Raw genomic sequence first — 7,461 nt, 5'->3', positions numbered from 1 at the left:
CCACCAGACCAAACCTGCCCGTGCTGGTGCTGCCCTTGTGTGTGCAGCCCTCAACTCATGGCCTTGGACTTCCCACCACCCTCAGCCCCAGGCTGGTCCAGGCAGCAGGGATGAGACCCATGGATGGGGTCCTGGCTGCTGCCATGGGGTCCACAGCTCCGTTGTCCATCCACCAACACCTCCAGCAGGAATCATTTGCTCTCTGCCAGTCTTATTTTTAGGCAGGAGGAATCTGAGGCTTGTGCAAATGTTTAAACACACATCTCTCCTGAATTATTCAGTGTACTCTGCCTGCTCCTGGAGTTCATTCAAAGGGAGGGCAGTCCATAGAGCTCTGATATTCACTGTGGAGACGAGGTGCCAGAGGGAGCACCAACAACTCCCTGCCCTCTCCAGCCCTCCTGCCCCAGCTCTGGGCTCCCCTAGCACTGCTGTCCACACCTAATCTGAGGAAATTTGCCTTAATTTAAGGTGACCCTGTGTGGCACAGAGGTGGGGACTGCTGTGTCCTGAGCTGTGGGTGAGGCTGCAGTGCCTGACTTAAGGAGGTCCAAGGAAAAACCTGAGCAGCCTTGTATTTTTCTCCATTTTCTGCTCTGGTTGAAAGAGGCTTTTTCCAGGGGGAGATGCACATTTCTGTGCATCACAAACCTCAAAGTGCAGCTCTCAGCCTCTTGCAGTCAAAGGGGAACTTGAGATTTGAATTCTAATTTCACTGATAAACTGAAGCTCAGCTGGGAGCCAAAGCCCTTTGGAGTAGAGGGGCCTTTCCTCTGGTTCCACCCCTCCCAGAAAAGTTAGAACATTTGTCCAACATCAATTAAAGACTCTGTATAAGAGCATATTAACCCACATGTGGGTCTGTGCACCTCTCCTGCCCCTGTGAAATGTTATGAAGAGCAAATTATGTACCAAACTCTGCAATCTTGGCTTGCTCATCTGCCCAAATGCAGCAATTACAGCAGTAACTGACACTGCACCACTCTGGAACACTCAGCTCCTGCTGAGCACTTTTGTCCCTGATCAGCCATCACATAAAGTCACAGTTTCCCTTGGTGAATCAAGCTAATGACAAAATGCAGGGTTTACATATAATCCAACAACTCAGCAAGCAGCTGCTTCCAAAATGTGAGATACAGGCAGAAATATCTCCTGGAGAAAGAGAAGGGATTGTGTCACTTCTGTTCACACACTGCTCCTGGGCACTGCTTTTCCCAGTTCCAGGGGAAAACAAGACAGTACAGACTTCAGCAGAGTTCGTTCCACATTGTCCAGCATCTCCAGGCTCACACTGAGGATTTCCTTAATCAGACATAAAGCCAAGCTGCTTTCTGGTACAGCTAATATTTGCATGGGGACATTGCAAGTAGGCAGCTTGGTTTGTAAAGATGTTTAATCATGAAGGTCTGGGTTAGAGTTCAAGTTCAAGTGTCTGAACTAAGCTGGAGAAGATCTAAATAAGCAGCAATTAAAACAGTCTGACTCATACAGGGCACTGCTGGACTTTGAAATGGCTGGGTGCTTAAAGCTCTGTTGGGAAGAATTCTTCTTATTTCAGTCCAACAGCAACAGATGGTACATTTGGGGGAGGAAAAGGCATTCTGGGGAGAGGCAATGTCTTCACCTGGTTTCAAGGGCTGCAGACAATGGATGCCTTTAATCCTGCTGCTGTCAGAAGGGCCAGGCTGCTCCCAGCAGCAGCTCCCACCCTTAAAAGGCTGAGCTGAGGCTGGGAGCCAGGAGCAGAGCAGCCATTCCAGTCTGCAGCCTCACAGCCCCGAGGAGACATCCCAGGAGCAGAAGTGCTCCTCTCCCCACAAAGAACGTGGGTGGGAAGGCAGCAGAGTTCAGCCAGGAAAAGGGACTTTCCTGATGCAAGAGTCTGAGAACTGCTGGGTAAGAACAGACCCATCTGGAATGGCAGCTGAGACACAGCACCAGGAACTGCCCTGCCGTGGGATCAATCCCAGGAGTCACAGACAGCTGCAGCAGAGAGAGCATGGGCCTTGTCTCTGTACCACTGGATGCAGGTTGTTTATGTCTTGCTTCAACGTTGGTAGGAGGAAGTGCTCCAGGGGCAAAAGAGACTCTGAGAGTTGCACTGTTCATGTGCAGCAATGTTTGGACAGCAATCCCACCAGTTTGTCCCATTCCCATATCAGTGGGAAGCTGCAGGAAGAAGAGATGGACTCTCTGCCCACTGTGCTAGAGAGGGAAATAAATTCCAGTAAACGTGCCTGGAGAGGTGCTGCTCCAAGGCACAGGCAGTGCTTCAGTTCCTGTGCCAAGGCAGAGCTGAGGCTGTGCTTGTTGTGACAGGAAATGAGAGGCACCAGTCACTGGGCCGGGCTCTGTGCCCCGTTCAGCAGCCCCACATGAGTGTCCCATGCACAGCTCTGCTGTATGTCCCCAAAACCAGCACGGGTTGGTCATTAACCTCAAACCTGAGCCATGGCCAGGCAGGTGAGCAACTGTACTCCCTGGATCTGATCCATAACAGACCTTGGATCTGCCTCTGAGTGCTTACCTTGCTTCCCCTGGGCAGGAAAGAACTTGATGGTTTCTACAGGGAGTCACCAGGCTGACTGTTCCATCAGGAGCTGTCCCTGGGGCAGCACCACGAGCACCTGGCTGGATGCACCTGCCTTTCTGCCAGGAAAGGGACTGCACATTCCCTGAGCACCTGCTGGATCCTGAAATGGGTAAATAGAGTGCCCTGGGCAGTGTTCAAAAGCTCCCATGGCCAGGATCCCCCAGCTCCTCCTCTCTCCCGTCCATCCTGGAATGATGGTGGCACAGGAAGGAGCAGCACAGCAGTGCTGCCGTGGGACAGCCAGTACAGAGATGAGCACTGCTCCTTTTTGGGATAAGCACACTCCTGCCTGATCAAGAGGTGCCTGTAACCTTCAGAAAGCTGGGGGTTGATTCTGCTCAGATTTTAATCCAGAATTTAAGCTCTTGGTAGCAGGATGGTTTTTCTTCATTGTTTGCAGTTTCTGGTGAGACAGAGCCCTCCTCCAGAAGCAGCCTCAAGCCTCTGTCCCAGCACCAGTAAGAATTTCCCCCTTTCAGTGACGCAGGCTGGCAAAATGTTCCATCACAGCTGCACAGCCCCGACCCCGCCGGGCTGGCCCCACAAACTTCCAGTGAGCAGCAGGAAAATGAAAAACAGGGCAAAGCCCTGCTGGACAAGAATTATCCAGCCCAGAAAGAAGAATTTCTAAACACCACTGGGTCAATGACCACGCCGAATGTCGGGATGGAGAGCAAATAGTGACCTCTGGAAAGTGCTGCATCAGCCTCGGCAGCCTGAATGCCACCAGCTCCTCGGGGAAGGGCAGGAATCTGGGAAACGGGCACTGCACGGACATTTCTGCAGCTTTCCGGTTACTTTATGCAAAAATCTTGGGATTTCACACTCCCAACACAAGCCGGCCCGCGGGGCCCCTCTGCTGTCGCGTCCCAGCACTGCAGAGTTAACTCACACGGCACAAAGATCAGCACAGGCTCCCTGAAAACCACCTCATTTCCAGGGATTTTGATGACATTGCTGTAAAAATGACGCAGGAAATTCAGTCTCCCGCTTGCAGAGCAGAGAAGCCCCGAGGAACCCTTGCAAAGGACTGTCCCCGATCCACCAGTAACTCACTGCAGGGAAGAACCCATTTCCCACCACTAAGTTCCACATAGAGTTACAGTAACAGCCAAGACTGTGGTATCCTAACAAAAAAAATATTAAAAAGTATCTTAAAGGGCTTTATTTTCACTATTGTTACAGAATAATTTGTTCTGTTACCAAGTAACCCCACCGAGGGGCCTCTCTGTTATTTAATATCCACCAGGCTGCACAGGTCCCTGCTTTGGGAACCATTTCTGCCCACTTCCAAAGCACAGCATCTCTGCAAGCCCTCCCCAGACGAAACAGCCAATAACGAGGCAGAGTGTGTTATATTTTATTAAAATAAACATGACCTTTCTGCCAAGGGTTCCAGGTGAAACGAGCACACTCCAGTGGGGAGCAGGACGCCAGGCGTGGTGGCTTTGGTGGCCCCAGGGTGCCGTGAAGCTCAGATGGCTGCCATCCTTCAGTTATCACAGTACTGTACCTTTACAAGAGACAGCATCAGCACTGTGATAACTGAGCCAGGGCAGCCTGGCAGTCATTGGCCCCTCCGTGGCACTGCCGAGTCCTCGGTGTCCTCCTCCCTCAGTGTCCCAAAAACCCCACGACACCCCACAGGTGAAAGCCTCAGGAGCCTTAACACAAGTGGCTTTGCAGCTGAGGTTCACTCCAGGAAATTATCCACATAATTAGTGTTAAATCTTAATGACCACGGCGGCTTCTGAGCGGTTTTAAGCAGCAGCTCCTTGCGGGCAAATCCACCCACGCTGGCTTTAATGGAGACACAGTAACCACCCCTGCTACAGGGGACAGCCCTTCCTCCCCCTTAAACCCAGCCAGCCAGCAGCACTTGGCTCATGCTGCCGAGGCTTGGGTGTCAGGGAGCAGTGGGGACAGTGGCAGGCAGCCAGGAAAGCTGCTGGAGCCACTCTGGGACAGCGGGATCACGGCGGGCATGGCCCCGACGGCGGCACCAACCCCAAGGGTGGCACCGGTACCGTGCCCTGAGCCCGCCAGGCTCCTGCTGCCTGCTTTTCCAGGATTCCCAGCCCAGCCCACACCCACCCTGGGCTCCTCTGGAGCCTGGCACGTGTGTCTGCACTGATCCCCACCGTGCCATCCCAGGGGAGCAGCTCCCAGGGCCAGCTGTGCCCACAGGGACTGCAGGGAGCAGCCTCGAGGTGCCCGAGCTGGCATTTTTAGGTCATCAAATCCACATAAAAACATTTGAAATGCACAATCCCACTAATTAGTTAAATTACAAGCTTCCATCAACCTATATTTACTACCCCCCATTGTTTTTCCTCCCTTCCTCCAAAACAGGCCCTGCTGAAAAGATCATGGCACCATTTCTCCACCCACCACTTTGTTGTGTATTTCTACAACTTTACCCCTCCTTGGTATTTTTTTTCTTTCCTAAAACCAGGCAATCCTGAAAACATCACGAAATTATTTCTACCACCCCCACGTTGCCTGAGGGAATTGGATACATCAAGTTCTGAAATGAGTTCAAAAAACCACAAGGGTTTCATGCTGCCAAAGTTAATGTGTTACTAAGTTTCCAATAAAAGTCCATTTATGATGGAGATGGAGCAGCACAAGAAGCTTCCATGTTTCCACCAGCAGGAAGCAGAAACTCCAGAAACTCCAAAAACTGGGGTGTTTCTTTAACACTTTAAATAACTCACCTGGCAAAGAGAAGGCGCTGAGATGTCCCAGAGGCTGTTTTTAGGAGAGAAACACAAACCACTGGGCTGGATCCAGCCGTGAAAACGCTGCCTTACAAGTTTGCAACTCCAGAGGGCAACGGAGAGGCAAACGTGGAATATCGGGAGCAGCAGCACGCAGGGGAAAGGAAAACATTTGCACATTTTAAAACAAACTCCAAACATACATTACATAAAAAGGGGACAGTCAACAGATTATGCAATGCTGACGTCAGGCAGCACAGATGACTTCAGCATGCATCCCCAAATTTGCAGATTTGCCACAGTTTGGGGATTATTCATTAAGGAATTGGCTGTTGCCAGGAAAGCACAACAAAAACTTGCTAAAAATATTAATGGATTGTGTCCGTGCAAGGGTGGGCTTTGAAAAGGAGAGGAGCTGCACGAGCAACTCTGGCTCCCAGGTGTTTTCACACCACCATTGGTATTCCAGGTGAGGAATTCTACTGATTTCAGCATGGCTTAAGTGTGGGATTGGGAATTCTACATCTCACAGGCTGAGGTGATGAGAGAAGAATCACTGCTTTGCAATTCAAGCATGCTTTGATCACTCTATCAGGATTTTACTCGTGCTCCAGCAGTTCCTTATCAGGGGTTTAAAGGGAGAGGGGGAACAATTCCTCCCCAGTACCCTCTGCAACAGCAACTGCTGGAGTCACACCCGTATTCCAAGGGCTGATGCCATTTTCTCTGGAGCTCTTTCCCTAATTCAAATACAGTTTGTTGTCTTGCATCACACACACACACACACTGATTTTTGCTTTGCTTCAGCCAGACTAAAGCTACACAGACCTGATGCAGAGAGCTCAAGCAGATTCTCCTTTTATCTGGAAAAAACCACCTATTTTATAGCAAACCCCATATTAGTTTTGGAGTCCAGCAAACATTTTTGTTCTTGTTATTGCTAAGGCCCTGCAAATTTCCATACACTTTTTTTAAAAAAACCTCCAGTTTCCAGTGTTTGCTGCCAGTCCTCACCTTTGAATCCCGTTTAAGTCGGCCTGGTTGGTTTTTAAACTCCAGTTCCACCTCCTCCCCCTTTAGGGCTGGTGATATTTTTGCAGTTGTTACATAGGAACCAAAATTCCTTCAGCATCCCAGCGATGGGACTGGGGACATTCCCTGCCCACAGCCCCGGGGCTCGTCCCTCCCCACCCCTACGCACGGGCCGAGCATCTCCGAGCGCTGCGAGCTGCTCACACCCTGCACGGGCAGTGAGGTGTGCGAGGGGAACAAACCTCATCTCCATCTTCCCCGGCGCCGTTTGAACACGAATCCCGGCGAGCCTGAAGAGGGAAGAAAACAAACAGCTGGTGACGGGGATCCAGCGGCGCGCCGGGCGGTGACACGGCCGGCGGCGGGCACGGAGGCGCTGAGGGGCGGCGGGGCCCGGGCCGCCACCGCCGCTCGCTCCCAACTTCGCTGCCAGGGCGCTGCCCGAGGTTACCTGGAGCGGGGAGGGGGAAAGCGGGGCAGCAGCCGCGGGACGGGACGGGACGGGAGAGGACGGGGAGCCCCCATCCCGCGGAGCGCCCCCCGCCCCGCTCGCCCCTCAGCAGCGCCGGGACCCGCCCGGGGCAGGGGGGGGCGGCGGCCCCGCCCGCGCAGCCCCCGAAAATGCGAGTGCGCCACGGGGCAGCGCCGCGCCCGGCGCCGCCGGCCCCGCGCCCCCCGCCGCCGGCCGCCCACCCCGCGGTGCCCGGGGCCGCGCCGGGCCGGACCCACCTGCGGGCGCGGCGGGGCCGGGGCGCGACATGACGCAGCACGGGCGGGCGGGCGGCGTGAGCGCCGCCATCTTGCCGTGTTTATGGCAGCGCCGCGCGCCCACGTGACCCGCGCCCGCTTCCGGGGGCGGCGCGGGGGCGCGCGCGGGCGGCGCGGTGGGGGGGGGGGGAGGAGAGCCGGGGAGCGGCGCGCGCCCCCGAGCTCGGGCACGGCGGCACCCGCGGGGGCGCGCACCGGGCACGGCACGGCGTGGATACGGTGTGGACACGGGGCTGCGCCCGCCGGGACAGCGCGGGCAGTGACACACGCGGAGTGACACATGCACAGTGACAGACACAGGCACAGTGACAACGACAGCGACACACACACAGCGACACAGACAGCGAC

General features: G+C 54.1%; 1 long non-coding RNA gene across 1 annotated transcript; it reads right to left on the bottom strand.

The window, feature by feature from the left end:
• Positions 1 to 3,937: 3,937 nt before the first annotated feature.
• LOC132330857 (uncharacterized) lies at positions 3,938 to 7,155 on the bottom strand. The gene is made up of 2 exons (XR_009487452.1): positions 7,075 to 7,155; positions 3,938 to 6,635 (listed from the first exon to the last, which is right to left on the bottom strand). It is a non-coding gene; the product is annotated as an uncharacterized LOC132330857 (long non-coding RNA).
• Positions 7,156 to 7,461: the final 306 nt, after the last annotated feature.

This window comes from Haemorhous mexicanus, chromosome 9, assembly GCF_027477595.1.
Source record: "Haemorhous mexicanus isolate bHaeMex1 chromosome 9, bHaeMex1.pri, whole genome shotgun sequence".
In the NCBI taxonomy this organism is placed as follows: domain Eukaryota; kingdom Metazoa; phylum Chordata; class Aves; order Passeriformes; family Fringillidae; genus Haemorhous; species Haemorhous mexicanus.
Note: the sequence above shows the minus strand (reverse complement) of the source record. Positions and strands in the feature narration are given on the sequence as shown.